We start from the raw sequence: 13,856 nt of genomic DNA, 5'->3' as shown, positions 1-13,856 counted from the left end.
TCACAATCACCTCAGAGGATCAATTCCTAGTGATGTCATTCATTGCACACTTCAAACATAAGCAGATGTATCTCAAACTTTCTTACAACAACTTTGCTGGAAGTGTTTCAATTTTCAAAGGAGTTGGGCATGTTGGAAATGGTACAGGCCATTGATATTTCAAACAATTATCTTTGAGGTGTCAATCCCAAGAGAATTTCCAAGTGCAGAAATCTGTTCAATCGATTTTTCCAGAAATAAGATTTCAGGTCTGATTTCGATAGAAGGTTTTAGTCACATGGACTTGCTTGAAAACTTGAACCTTTTAAGAAACCATATAGATGGTCAAATCCCTGAAGTCTTAGCACAACTTGTCAACTTGAGCATCTCGCATCCATAGATCTTTCTTAGAATAACTTGAAGGGAACACAATTCCTCATCGCTTTGCCAATCTCTCCAAGCAAATGTTAACTTGAAGGCCCTGAGGCTGAGCCAACGAATTTAACATTTTCACATATCAATGCATCTAATATGAAGGGAAATCAGAATCTTTGTGGAGCAAAATTCTTAAGGCCATGCAGAGAAGGTAATAATCATGTTCTATCCAAGAAGAGCATAGCTACTAGTGCTTGTGACTTTGATTCTCAATCGAGACAACAAACTTTGCAATTATAAGCAAAAGGAGAGTAGTGAGAATCAAGAATCAGATTGCATGTCAGTATTGGCTCTCAAAAGATTCAGTCACTGGCTTATTTAGAACGGACATCATCATTGGCGCTAATAGTTTGAGGACAGTTTACAAGGGCCAACTTGAACAAGGCCAGATTGTAGCTATCAAAAGATTGGATTTGCATCAATCCTATGCAAACACTAATAAGATCTTCAAAACAAAAGCCAACACCTTGAGCCAGCTGATAACAATATTATCTTGCTAATTCAAAATGAAGGCTATCTTTGGATTTGTTTATTCAGATAATGGAAAATGCTTCATCATTGTTTCATTTTATAAGTATCTGCTGCATTGGTTTTCTAATATATTTTCTTATGGGAACTGAATGGACGAGATTCTTTGAGTCTCAAAAGTTCCATTTCCAACAGATCTGGGAACTTTAGTTTTGTACATGGTTTCTTGGCACCAACAAGGGGATGTACAAAAACACCTCAACTAGTCAAGCTTTTAATCATCAGTAGTCTATATAATTTTGCTTACCCAACCTAACCATTTTAGAATATAATAATATTTATTCCCGATTTTCATGTATGTTAGTATGTAACTTGTGTGCATTAGGAGTATAGAATGAGCACACTTAATACTGACCCTTCTCAAATAGCATTGAAGAGACATTTTCTCAATTTGCAACCATCCAAAAATGAAGCAAGCAAGACAACATTCTATTATTTTCATGATTGGCCTTTTATTATGTTAGCATATTTTCTGTCTCATACTCATGACTTCTCTCTCGGTGTCTTCCACTTAATAATTAAATACACATCACTCTCTAAAGATTGTCTACACCAAAACCAATTCCTCCTATTCTTCTATACTGCAAACTGCAGTATTCCATTCCAACCATATATTTGCATAAAAAACAATCCCTGAACCGTTATTGTGACACCCTTAATATGCTTTTCATGTTCACTCCCCATAAATTTTGGATCAAGTATGTCATGCTACCTTTTCAATTCATAAAAGCAATGTATACAATTCTTTACTTCAAATTGGGTCAAAAATGTAATTTCAAAATTTTCAGATCATAAAAGCTATCTTTAAGATCAAATTGGGTCAAGTACATCATATCACCTTCTTATATCATAAAAGCAACCTATACCATCCTTATTTTAAATTGGGTCTAAGTATTATATATCAATCTTTAACTATGATTACCATCATTAATCCTTCTCTTTTATCCTTCTCTTTTTCAAGGAGTAAAACATTTTTATTTAATATGTTCAGCAGATGAACAATGCAAAAAATCATGACCAAAGCATATTAGTCAAACCATATTTTTCTACAGTCAAGCTGTTAAAAAAAATCATGGGACAAAATCAAACACTGCACCAACTTCAAGATACCTTTAGTATTGGGTCTTCAAGAAGCTAAATTGGATAGACAGCATGCACCAATCTCTAAAGATTGTCTACACCACAGGAATTCCTCCTACTCCTCTATACTGCAGTTTGAAGTATTCCATTCACAATCATAGATTTGCATCAAAAACAGCCCTTAAACCCCGTGTCATTGTAACACCCTAACATGCTTCCCATATTCAAGCCCACATAATCAGTTCCCAGCGCCAGCATAAATTCAGTATATCATATCATAACATTATAAACTTTAGGGTCAAGTATAGATATCACAATCCTCTCGAACAAAAGAAACTAACACCATTTATTTCAGATTCTAAGGTCAACGTATTTCCATCTTTTCCAATTATAAAAGCCACACATGTCATCCAACGGACAATTTCAATTTTTGGGTCAAGTAGATCATGTCCCCTTTTTTCTCATGTCATAAAAGCAGACCATATCATCCCTTTATTTTAAATTGGGTCCAAGTATGTTGTATCTCGATCTTTTCTCAAGATCATAAAAGCCATGATTACCATCATTCATCATAAAAGCAACCGTATTTCACCCCTTTTTTTCAAATTGAGTTCAAGTATGTCATATCTCGATCTTTTCAAGATCATAAAAGCCATGCAAACGTATATCACCTTTTTTTCAAATCGGGTCCAAGTATGTCATATCTCAATCTTTTCAAGATCATAAAAGCCATGTTTACCATCATTCATCATAAAAGCAAACGTATATCACTCTTTTTCCGAATTGGGTCCAATTATATCGTATCTCGATCTTTCCAAGATCATAAAAGCCACGTTGTACCATCATTCATCCTCCTCTTTTATCCGGGCTTGGAACCGGCTATGTAAAAATTTTTGCAACAAAGTTTTACATAGGCAGAGTTATGAATGCCATGCATACCAGGTTTCATAACATTCCAAACATTTGGGTGTATTAACATTTCTTTCAACACGTTCAAAAGAGTCATGCATATAATTGCAGAGTTCTACCATGCCATCAGATCAACTAATTTGTTCATCCCACGAATGACTTTAGTCACATTGATATCCAACATTTTTTTAATAGTTACATACTCACCCCACAATTCTTTTCAAATTCAAATGTTAAAACAATTTTTTTTCGAATGAAAAGTACAAGAACTTTTTAAAAGATATGCAGAGGAATTGTTTTATGTAGTTAGAAGATATGCTTATGAAGTGATCATCAAAAGAATAGCTTACCCATAATTCTTAGCGAAGACTGAAATCACAGTTGCTGGAAGCTGTGCTTTGATCACCAACCTTAAAATACAAATGCCAAGAAGTAACATGTTGCAGTAGTAGTGATAAAACTATACCAAATATGATTACAACAGTGCTTAGCCCAACATATGTAAACAAGTTCAACAAATGATGCACAATAATGTTTCCATTTTGCAAGGCCCTAATTATAAATCAGTAAATTCACATTGCAACTACAGTATTTTAAAAATATAAACAGTTCAAGATTTTTTCATGAGAGAGTTTGGCAATCAATAATACCAAAAATACTTTTTGCATTGTTTGCCTAATAGCACAAGAGTAGTAGGTTCCACTTCCTCCTGTTCATGGATAGCATGTCAGACAAAAAAGATGAAAGAAAATTAGCATCTTGACAATCAGTAATCCACTTAATACTTAGTGCAATGAAAAACATGTCAACAACACAACTAACGAACTACTTTACCACCTGAGAATCACCAAGAGTAAATTGATGATATCGACTCTACTAAAATTGACAATGTAGGTGTAAGGCTTGACCACCCCCAAGGCCCAACTTCCATTCAGTACACAAGAGTTCTTTAACACGATGCAAAATTAAAGAGACTCTCCTATTTTTTTTTCTTTTGTATCTAAATTTTAAAACATTTATAATAATACTATTGCTTAATTTCAAAACACCAAAGCTTCAATTTGTCTTGTAACAATAAAAAAACAAAACCGAAGAAACTCTAAAATAGAAACTTGTTGATTCTTGAAGAATTGCCATTAACTGACTAATAATGCAGCGGAAAAGTTTCGTTTTTTTTTTCCAAAAAAATTTCATTATAACGTGCAAGAAAAAGAAAAAGAACAAAAGAAAGATACCCTCTTCATCCTCCTTCTCGTTGATGATAAGTCTTGCCTTCTTCATAGATGAGAAGTCTTGTAGGTAAAAATATAACCATCGACGCATCGATGGGGACTCATCAACAGCATTATTCTACTTCTGAAACACACCACATTTTTGTTTCCAAAACAGTTATGAACTTGTACAATTGTGAAAGGAAACAAAATAGAAAAGGGAGAGAAAGATAGAGAGATGAATGAAGAGTAATTCACCTTGAAATCCTTGATTCTTGAGGCATTGCCATTAACTAACTAATAATGCAGCGAAAAAGTTTTTTTTTTTTTTCAAGAAAATCCATTATAACGTGCAAGGAAAAGAAAAAGAACAAAAGAAAGATACCCTCTTCATGATACTTCATCCTTCTTCTCGTTGATGATAAGACTTGGCTTCTTCGAAAAATGAGAGGCTTGTAGGTAAAAATATAACCGTCGACGCATCGATGGAGATCCATCAACAGCAGCAGCTTCTTTCCCACCATTATTCTGCTTCTGAAAATACACCAACATCTTTTGTTTCCAAAACAGTTACGAACTGTTACAATTGTGAAAGTAAAACAAGACAGAAAAGGGAAAGGAAGATAGAGTGATGAATGAAGAATAAAGAATAATTCGCCTCGAAATCCTTGAAGAAGCGAGAGAACCGATGCATCGCGAAAGATCAAGAACCAATGGCATCACGAAATGTAAAGAGAGAAAAAAGAACCCTAATGGCAATGCTCTTGTTCCTTCACTTGCAATATAATGCAACTACGCTATGCTGTTATGTAAATGCATAAATCAAAGTGAAAATGATAATGAAAACAGAAGAAAATATTATGCAATTTACACTAGAGATTAGAGAAGAGTGTTTTTCGTTTTTTGGGTCATGGAAGACGGTTGATTGTTGAAAAGAAAACGTATAATGAAGGATATTTAATTATTTATAGGTCTAGTAGCATTGACGCTAAGTCGCTATCCCAAGTTGGTGGCTAACTTGTAATTAACACTACTTCAGGACAACAAAAATAAACTTCTTCGGCCCAACATGACCCATTCTACAATCCAAAACAAAAAGCTAAAAGTGTGTTTGGTTTTCATTTTTATTTTTTGTTTTTATTTTTATTATTTTTTATTTTCTAAATTTTATAAAAAAAAGTGAAAATAAAAGGTAAGAATAGAAAATAAAATTTTATTATTTTTATTTTTTATAAAATTCTTAAAATATAAAATATTAAAAATAAAAGTAGACAATATGAAAATGTAAATCAAATGCATCCTAAACTAATTGTCCACGACAATAATAAATTAATAATGGATTAATTTTTTATTTTTGAGTTGTCCATTTTAGTTTTAGATTTAATTGTTAGAATTTAATTTTTGATATCGTATAAAGTAGTTTTATACATACATCCAATTATGTAATGTTATATCAATAAAAATAATTTTTTTATATTAACTACATAAATAATCATATAAAAGAACAGATACAATTATTTTACACGGTCAATGCAATCAAAATTAAATTTTTTTATTCTTATACATAAAAAATTTTGATTTAGGTACAAATATATTTCAGTAGGCATATATTCTTAAGTTGTTCCCTTATTTTGTTTGGTTTTTGGTCTATAAAAAATTATTATGTTTGTTTTAAGTTTTTATAAAAATTTGTAAAGATCTTGTATTGGTCTCATTTAAAAGTTCTATATCACAGAGGATTATATTTATCTTTTTCAATCAAAAAATTTGATTAAAAGAACTCACTTCATCAATAATATAACAAAAAAAAAATTTCGTTAGTTTTTTTTAAATAAATATCTTTCTAATATTTTCTTATACGTTTTTTTGAAAAGGAAAAGAAATTTCCAAACTTTTTTTTCTAAATTTCCAAAAACTTTGAATGGGCTGTATATTGGACTGGGACCTCACATTAGTGTTTGTTGTTTGGGCCTGACCTCGATATTTGGGTGAGAGAATTTTTTTATTATCTTCTAATGAAAATGTGATATAATGTTCATCCGTCGTCCCGCCGCCGTCGTCTGATTCCCTCGCCGGTGTCATCTGCTTCTGCGCCACCATCGTCTGCAACACCAAGCGGTATTTTAAGTTCTGTTAAATTTCAATGTTAAATTAATAAATTCCGTTGCTAATTGTTGCAAAATTCTGTTGACTTGTTAAGCATTAAATTGTATTTTCCCGCACCATGTTGAGTTTTTTTGAGTTTCAGGGAATGGAGTTCGTTAATACAATAGTTGAAAGTGCAAGGAAAGCTTCGAATAACAACACACGGTGATCAATGTTTGTCTCGCTGCTTCCTTCGTAGTGCTGACTGGTAGATCTTTCAATTAGGAAAAAATAATTGAGGCTCTGGAGACTGAGAAAGCGAATCTTGTAAAATCGAATAAGGATATTAAAAAGACGCTTTGGAATTGGAAGCAGCAGCTTTACGCTGAAGCCACCAACGAAGACGCCATCGTAAAATCCCGCATTCTACACTCGGTGATTTACTTCCTAGTTCCTACCCCTAATTTTGAAGAGTTTAATTTTGATATATTAGTGTAAATTTATAAAGTTATGCAATTACATCTATTATTTTGGGCAATCATTTAATGTGAAATAAGTTATTTTTGGTGTTACTTAATTTGGATGCATGCGAAGAACTGTTTGCATAAAAATTAAATTTATTTTTTTAAAGCAATTAGATTTGGAATTAGTTTGTATACTCACGTTATACAAATGTTTTAACTAAAACAAACATCCAATCATGTATCGATATGATTAGGTAATTAGTTTCAATTAAATTACTTGAATAGTGATTTGATTTACAGTCTGTATCTATTTATACTTTGATGAAGTTAAATAAAAAAGTACATATCCCATTGACACTTGGGTAAGCGGTTATCAGCATAAAAGCCTCATAAATTTTGGAATTTTGTTAGCTCTGTAGATGTTTAGAATTCAATTAATCTGTCAAAGATGTCAATTCAAATTTTAAATTCAATCTGGTTAAAGATGAGAAAAGACAATAAAAAAATAAGAATTCAAAGATAAGAAAAGGAGAAAGGAGAGAAAAAAGAAGACTAGGATGAATGGAAGAGAAAAGACATAGAGAAAGGAGAAAAAAAAGGAAGATAAGAAGGAGAAGGAGGAAGAGATGATAGAAAAAAGTGAAAAACAAAGGACATGAGATGACTTTTATTACATTTCTCTTTTTTTTGACATTATCATGAAATTTACCCATTATTTATAGAAGTACATCTACCATGCATATCTGCAATTTCTTTTTGTTCATCATCTCCATGCCTTATTCGTCAAGACATGTACAAACGATGATCATTCAATGTCTCTTATTTTTGTATACTTTTCTTTTTCTTATCCTTCAATTATTCAATTTGTCTAGCATTTTCAGCAAGTTGAGCTAAGTCATGATATTGTTGATTTACAAGATTCTTTCTAATCCATTTGTAGCCATTTTGACTTCAAAATCTGGAATTGGAGTAAAGCATCTATTTCTCGTGCAAGTGAATCAAAATTAAACTCATTTGATTTTCATAATGTCAATGTTGTGGTAGCTTGCTGAATAGGTTCTTACAATTGTTATCTTGTTTTTTATGTGATTTTTTGTGGTGTTGTGAATTTTGTGACATGGGAGCCACTGTTATACATATATCGTTTTTTCTACTATAGATTTAAAAATTTTTGAGAGGGAAAAAAGGCTTATTTCACAAAGCAATTGTGTTGGTATGCCCGATGATAATAAGTTTTTTACTCTTGCTATTTGATTATAAGGCAGTTGAGTGAATGTTAGATATTTTTTATGTCATTTTGATAAGAAATTCATTTGTTTTAAGAACTTATTATCGGTTTCTGGTTTCCGTAATAGAAATTTCCAGTCAGATAGAAATAATGATATGGTATAAACAGATCGAGAATGATAGCAGGACAAGGAGGCAATAACATTAGTTCAGTGAACTGTTAAAGTTAAAATTGTAAAAAAAAATTAAGGAGAAATATTGATACACAAATTTCACTCGTTAATCATTTAAATTTCAAATCAGAATATGTTCATCTCTAAAATACTTTATATTTTAATTTGGTTCTTCCCCTAACAATATTATTGCCAGTTTCAAGGCTGCCTCAGCTTTATAATTCTGGTTTGATGCCTAAAATATCATAAAGGATTGCAAAAGCTTGATGTTGGTCATCCAAGTTTGGATTTATAGTGTGAAAGCCAGATTTTCTTTCTGTAATGCGAATCTGGCTACATCATGATTTTTGATTCTTCTTGTACTACTTTATGGTTTCTCCAAGAGATGCTGTAAATGAAGACGCAAATTCATCTAGTCGCAGCAAGTTTATTGTCAGAAATCAACAAAATTGTTAGCAACTTGAAAGTTTTGACACTGAAACTCCAGAAGAGTGTTAGTAAAATAATTTCTAACGGAACAAAAACATATGATTCTGTGATACTGTGTTGTTTTAGTTAGCATGCAAATTTAGAACCTGAAAAGTGGTGAAACTTTCATCAATGGAAGGACAAAATCACATTTTTCTTATGGTTATATGTTTGATCTATGTAACAATGGAGTATGCTTATAAAAGCAGAAAGATTTTTTTTTGTGACTTAATAAAAAAGCAGAAAGATTTCATGTTGCACAATGAGTGATAAAAATTGTTGCTCAACATCATCTATTTCTCGTTATCTTAATTCCTTTCCCTTGTTTATTACTTATTCCAAATCGAAGTGATTGCTACTCTATTGTCTATTATATAAAATAAATATTTCAAAGAGTTAAAAGGTTAATTATATCATTTAGAACAATCAAATAAACACCATTAAACAACAAAATTATAAATTATTACCAACAAAAAAGGTTTTTTTAAACTAGTTTGAAAACATTTATAAATAAAAAATATTTACATATTCAACATTTTATACCCGATAAATAATCTAAATCCTATAATTATATTATATGTGGACAACCTAACTTAATCTAGGTATTAATAGATTGAATAATAATATTCTTATACATAAACCATAATACAACATTAAAATTGTTCTAATAAAATAACAAAATTAAATGAAAAAATTACTAATCTCACTCTAATATTTTAATAATGTGTCATCTCTTATTCAATTTGTTGATATCCACTAAAAACACCGTTAAAGAGTTCTATTACAAAGAATAATCTTTAAAAAAAATTCCAAATTTTCTCAAACTTAAGCATTTTTTTTCTTTTTTCGGTTTTAATCTAGTTTGCAGTTTATATATAAATGCATTTTTTAGATCAGTTTGGATAAATAACTTAATTAAGTTTATTTTTAAAAAATAGTTTAAACAATAAATACTTATATTAAAAGTAGTTTATAAATAAGTTATTTTGTATTTGATTTTTTAATTTTAAAAGTGTTTATTTTAAAAAATATATGATAAAAAAATTTATTATGAGAGAAGTCATTTTTTTAATTTTTTTATAAACACTTAAATAGTTTCTTAAAAAGCTACAATTTAATTTTAAAAATTACACTAGATATTAATACTAATATTTTTCATAAATCAAAATTTCAAAAAAAAAAGTAACTTTTAAAACTTTTTAAACGAATCCAAATCTACGTACTTCATACTCTGTACAATTTTGAAAATCGAGGATGAGCGGTAGAGTGAGCGGGGAAGAGACTTTGAGGGTGAAACACGGCGAGGCAATCGATAATGTCGCCGGAAGAGATAAGGGGGAGAGCGGGGGAGGGCTTGCAACAGCAGAAAAGGAGGATCATATTTCGGGAGGGATTTCTAAGTCTTTGAAGGTTTCTTTCAGGGATAAAGTTGTGGGTTCTAAGATTGCTAAAACTTTTTCACTCGTTGAAACTTTGTCGGGAGATAACATTGCGGTAGTTTCTGGGAAGCAAGGAGATCTCTTGCCACCGAGTGTCATATTTACCCAAGAAACTAAGAATTGTTTGCCAGAACCTTATAAGGATGCTATAGTGATTAAGGTACTAGGTAAACATTATAGCTACACTGCATTGTCTCATAAACTCCGAATGGTATGGCGGATTAAGGGAGGTTTTGATTTATTGGACTTTTTGGGGTTTGACTACTTTCTTGTGAAGTTTGATGTGGTTGAGGAGCGAGAAAAGGTTCTCTTAGGAGGTCCATGGATGATTGAGGAAAATTATGTGGCAATGAAGCCTTGGGATCAAGAGTTTAGATCAAGTGAAAACTGTTTTGGAGCAACTTTAGTGTGGATTAGAATTTTCAGATTACCAATTTGGTGCTACCAAGAAGATGCAATGTTCCGTGTTGCGGCTGCAGTTGGCATTCCCGTCAAGGTTGATTTGGCAACAAAATTAGCTGAAAGAGGACGATATGCTCGAGCCTCTGTTTAGATAGATTTAGGATTGCCAGTGAATAAGAAGATTCTTATTGAAGGTGTTGAATATGAGGTTAAATATAAAAGTCTTCACCTTATTTGTGACTCCTGTCTCAAGTTTGGTCATGATATGAGGTGTGCAAGACTGACAGCAATGCGGGAGGAGGAGGAACTAATGCCAAGGTGGTCGGCGATGTAGCAAAGCAGCCAGAAAATTCAAATTCAAAAAAATCCAGTGAATGTGGAAAAGGCAAGTTTTAATTTTGACAAGAATATTGGAGATGAGACTGTAAATGTTGCTGTCCCGGATTTGGTGGAGAGTGATTTAAATGCTGTTCATGTAGACCATCACAACATGAGGATTTGGAAGGCTAGACTCAAGTGATTAGGAAAGAAAAGTATAAAATGGGTCAAAAGCCTTCTCCTAGCACCCATCAGGTCCAACCAAAAGCAAGAAGACTCCTAACAAGGCTACCAATACTTGGACAAGGCCTAATCACCAACGTACAACACATGCTACTGGATCCAAAGTAAAATTAAGCAGAGACATCAATATTGGAAAACCGGTTCGTGTGACTTCTTCGAGGATCCGGCACAATGTTCATCATCAGCAGCAAGGTGAGACAACAAATGTCATTGTGCGAAAGCGTCCTCGCCCAAACTCTTTGCAGAATTCACCAGTAGATAAGGATGGAGCATCGATGGCCGGTGTGGCGCAAGTTTTGACGGAAAAATTTGTGCTGCAACTTGAGAGTCCATTAAAGGCAGGATCGTCGAAGACAAGGACATCATGTTGAGTCTCGGGTTTGTTATTGGAGCTCCCTTTTTGCTGGTTTTTATGGATAGTTTCAATATCATGGCCTAGAATGTGAGGGGTGTGTCTAACAAGATGGCCCGTGTGCATTGAAAAATTTTGGTGAGAATATATAAACCATCTTTCTTCTTTCTCTTTGAGACTCATACCATGTTTAATAATTTGAAGAATTTTTGGGATAAGTTGGGTTTTCATTGTGTTGGTATTGAGGAAGCAGTAGGACACATGGGTGGCATTTGGTTTCTATCTTCTATTGCTAATGCTTCTTGTGTGGTTATTAACCAATGTATCACAATGAAAGTGAGTGTGGGTAACTTAGTTTGGCTTTGTAGTACAGTGTAGCACTATCCGCAAGGCAAATATCTTCAGAATATGTCCTTGCCATTTTTCTTCAAAAATAAATGATAATAACAAATAAAATGAGTAGAAGTACATGCACAATAAAATTATTCACATGAATACTTAACAAACACATACATATATCAAACTATTCCATCATTGATCAAATAGCCAATATTTCCTTCAAAATCCTTAAAGAAACTAGATACATCATAATGAGTGGTGAAATTTTCATCATTAGAAACAAAATTTGTTTCCTTTGCTTTGTCATCCTTTTTCAAGAATACTTGATAAAGATCAACTAGGTGCCTTGGGGTACAACAGGTACGTGACCAATGGCCCTTTCCACCAAAACAGAAGCATTTATCCTCAATTGATTTACTTTGCCCATTGTTTCTTTCTTTATCTTACTTCTGGTGAGATCCTTTGTGAACATAATTCCTTTTCCTTCCATAATTTTTCTCGTTACTAAAACTTTGTCATTTACCTTTTCTGGGATAATGATTTATCGCATTTACTTCAGAAAATGAGGCGGCACCAGCTGGGTGCGTTTCATGATTTCTTAAAAGTAACTCATTGTTGCGTTCAACAACAAGAAAGCAAGAAATTAACTCAAAATATTTTTAAATTCTTTTTTCTCGATACTGCTGCTGCAGGAGCATATTCGAAGCATGGAAGGTCGAGAAAGTTTTCTCTAACATTCGGACTTGAGGAAGTATCACCGTCGTTTGATGATTGTACCTTTCTTCAAGGTCTTTCCACAGATCTGCAGGATCTTTTAATGTGAGATATTCATTTTTCAATCATACGTCAATATGACAACGAAGGAAAATTATGGCTTTGGCTAAATCCTTCTGGGATGTATTATTTTCGCCCTTAATGGTATCTCCAAGATCCATTGAATCAAGATGGATTTTAACATCTAGTATCCATGATATTACGGCCCAGCACAAACGACACGCGGGCCAATCCGGTTCACGGACCACCTGACCCGGATGGTCCAATAAACGGGCGTGAGGCGCCCAAAAATCGGCCCGAACATGCGTCCCCTTACAGCTCATCACTACAGCTGTATTGGGAAACTTCAAGGAAGGTGGGTCTGTCCTTGCGGGACCCACTCCTGATAAGGTATAAATGGGGAGGGACCTACCCCTCCCCCAAGGTACGTCACAACTTTTCTCCCTTATCATCTGTACACCACCCTGACTTCGGCGTCGGAGTGTCTTTGCAGGTGACACCCCTCCTTCATGCGCAAGGAACTCGGGAAGACGGCAACCTCAGCTCCACCTTCACCCCCGCGACCCTGGATTAGGCGAAAACCCCACATTACCGGTAGAAGGATCTCCCGTAAACCGTTCGGTACCCGACTAACCGAACACATGATAAATAATTATTTTCAGATATATCAAAAGCGTTATATTTAAGATGAAAGAGATTCGACATAATAAAAATTTGTTATCTGAAATCTTCCTAAAATATCGTTAGAGCTTCGTGCTGATAACGTGTTGTAAAATAAATAAATAAATAAGGAAGATGTAATATAAAATAAGGAAATATAATTAGATGAGAATATTCACCATAATTACTATCTCAATATAATAGAGATTATTAATATATTTACTAATATTATATATAAAGAATAAGAGAGAGGAGTATTTAAAATACTTGTAAAATAAAAAAGAGTAAAGTATCGTTTTTGCCCCAAGGTTTGGGGTAAATCCTATTTGTGTTCCTAACGTTTAAATCGTCCTATTTGTATCCCTAACGTTTGTAAAAGTTATTCAATGTTATCCTGCCGTTAATTACACATCATGAACGCTTTAGTTTGAGTTTTAAAAATCTCTTCTTGAAGTTAGAATACAAATGTCTGGGATAGAATTGATGATCCACTCCGAAAAATAGCCCATCAAAAGTTAAAACTAATTCCTACAACATTTACATAATTCACTTTTCTAGGAACATAATTGAATTTAAACACAAATAGTGGGTATAATATTAAAATCGAACACATCCAAGTGAGACCTAATTGAGAATGAATACATCTAAGTGAGAATAATTAAAAAACGTAATCTGATTTGTTAGTATAATTGATAGTAGGATAACATTAAATCACTTTTATAAACGTTAGAGATATAAATAGGACGATTTAAATGTTAGGAACACAAATA

This window comes from Arachis hypogaea, chromosome 9 (assembly GCF_003086295.3).
Source record: "Arachis hypogaea cultivar Tifrunner chromosome 9, arahy.Tifrunner.gnm2.J5K5, whole genome shotgun sequence".
Classification (NCBI taxonomy): Eukaryota; Viridiplantae; Streptophyta; class Magnoliopsida; order Fabales; family Fabaceae; genus Arachis; species Arachis hypogaea.
Note: the sequence above shows the minus strand (reverse complement) of the source record.